Source organism: Leopardus geoffroyi, chromosome B4 (genome assembly GCF_018350155.1).
Source record: "Leopardus geoffroyi isolate Oge1 chromosome B4, O.geoffroyi_Oge1_pat1.0, whole genome shotgun sequence".
NCBI classification, from domain to species: Eukaryota; Metazoa; Chordata; class Mammalia; order Carnivora; family Felidae; genus Leopardus; species Leopardus geoffroyi.
Genome location: NC_059341.1, coordinates 71,677,073 through 71,679,862, shown reverse-complemented (window position 1 = coordinate 71,679,862; position 2,790 = coordinate 71,677,073).

The window sequence follows — 2,790 nt, the reverse complement described above, 5'->3', positions numbered from 1 at the left end:
TAATTTTGCCTAAAGATAGAGAAGGATTCACAAAAGTAACAGGTGATATAACAAGATTACTAGGAAAATAACTTTCACCATCACAAATAGTGCTTGTTTTAATGGCATTTTACTTGTATATTACTTGACATTAATTTGTGTTCTTTTCTATGAATCTTTGTGTATGAATGTCTTGTCCCAAAATAGGTTTACTACCTTTAAGAGAGACACATCCAGAGAAGCTAAAAAGAGTTTCCTTTAATTCCAAAATACCAGGGCACCTGGGTGGCTCAGTCAGTTAAACGTCTGACTTCAGCTCTGGTCATCATCTCGTGGTTTGTGAGTTCAAGCCCTGCATCAGGCTCTGTGCTGACAGCTCAGAGCCTGAAGCCTGCTTCAGATTCTGTGTCTCTCTCTCTCTCTGCCCCTCCTCTGCTTGCTCTCTCTCTCTCTCTCTCTCTCTCAAAAATAAATAAACATAAAACAAAATTTAATTCCAAAATATCATTATAGCATAGAATTTTTTCCTAGAATATTTGTAAAACATAATGGAAAAGTTAAAGGGCTTCTTAGACCTTTAAGAATGTCTAGATACTAAGTTATAGACACTCTAAAAATTATTGACATTAATTTTGTCACATAACTGACCTATGTTACAATACATCATTACCGAAAAAGCATTAATCATAAATTTACTTGAATCTGCAAAACCAAAGTATTTATTATTTCCCGAGAGTTTCTCTGCAAGATTTAACAAGAAAAGAAAAATCTTGGTGCACATGGCTGGCTCAGTCAGAGCATGCAACTCTTGATCTTGAGGTTGTGAATTTGAACCCCACACTGGGTGCAGAGATTACTCAAAACTAAAATCTTTAAAAAAAGAAAAGAAAAGAACAATCTTATTTTGATATGAGTGTGGGTGGTTATCTGGGTTCACACAAGAGCTGTGTTTTCCTAAGACTGATGTTTCATAGAAGTCAACCCACATATGTGCCTTTGTAAAACATACACACAAGCACGTGCACTGAATTTTGGGTGCCCATAGAGAAGCCTTGAACATCAGTTTCATACCCACAAACACCTGGATCTCCTGAAGTTCATAAAAAATGCAGTTGAGGCCCTATGGAGAGCCTGGGTGGCTTGGGCTCAGGTTGTGATATCACTACTCGTGAGTTCGAGCCACACGTTGGGCTCTGTGCTGACAGCTCAGAGCTTAGAGCCTACTTCTAACTCTGTGTCTCCCTCTCTCTGCCCCTTTCCCACTCACATCTGTCTCTTTCTCTCAAAAATAAATAAATGTTAAAAGAAATTTAGAAAAAAATGCATTGAGGCCCATTATCTTTCACTTCTTTATAGTTGTTGCCATGAAAAAGATAATCAAGATAATAGACCCACATCCATATGGCCATACTCACAGCTGGCTCAACCAATGTAGTACCCTATGGCCTCAGAGCTGGCACTCTAGAAATGTGCAGAATAAGATAAAGTACCATAAAAATGTATCTTTCCAGAAGGGGTCCAAATCCCCTCACTTCCCTACTAAAGAAATTCAATATTTAATAACTCAGGAGCCTTGAAAATAATATCACTTGAAGTATTAAAAAAAGAATTAAAATGGGAACCAGGAAATGTGGGTTTTAGTCAAGTCTTCCACCACTAAATCTGTTATCTCCTTTGATGAGTTCATTAACCTCTACATCTTCAGGGACCCAATGTGTTTTTGTAAACTTTAGGAGACCCAGGCATTTGCAGGCATAAAATTGATATTCCAAATTTCATGACTTCTCCATGGGCACCTACGTTTCACTGCATGTACTTATGTGTATTTTTACTACAGCACAGAATGTCTTCATGTGAAAAATAACAATATTGGACACACACAAAAATAAGTCTATTTAATCCCTAAAGTTTTATCATGCTAAATAATTTATATCAAGTGGTAATGAATGCAAATTTTATTCATTTTGTGTCTTCATACTTTTTATAGAGAGATAAATGTGGTGAAGGTTTAACTCATTTATTTGTTTCTGGGTGTTCAAGGCAAATTTGTTTTATATTTTTGAGTAAGCAAAAATTTCCTCCTGCTCTCTTATGATTGTGAGGACAATACAGCGGGCAAGATGTGTGAAATTGCATATCTGCAGAATAAAGAATGCTTGCTGCATATTTTTCTATAGGAATGCATTCATTCCACTTGGAAAATACACCTTTAATTACATGCTGGTAAGAGCTAGAGAGCTAGAACATCTGAAAATTACACAGTAGATAATCATAGGTTTTATTTTTCTGCTTTTTTTCTTCTTCTAATTTTATTTTACTGTATTTACTCAACAGCTTTTATCTGGGAAATGCAAGCTTAGATCTTTTCCATATAGAAAAAGACCACATGGGGCACCTGGGTGGGTCAGTTGGTTAAGCATCCAACTTCGGCTCAGGTCATGATCTCATGGCTCCTGAGTTTGAGCCCCATGTTGGGCTCTGTGCTGACAGTTCAGAGCCTGGAGCTTGCTTCAGATTCTATCTCTTTCTCTCTCGGCCTCTCTGCTGCTCATGCTGTCTCTCTCTCAAAAATAAATAAATATTAAAAAAGAAAGAAAGAAAGGAAAGAAGGAAGGAAGGAAGAAAGGAAGGAAGGAAGGAAGGAAGAAAAGGACCACAAAATGGTTAGGATGGCATTACAATTCTTTCTAGAATTCAGCATCAGCCTATGAGTTCCGTGCTATAATGATATATATTTCAATTTAACCACCCAGTCACGATTATGATAATTGAAAGAATCAATGCTATTGGGTCAGACACTCCTTCTGAAAC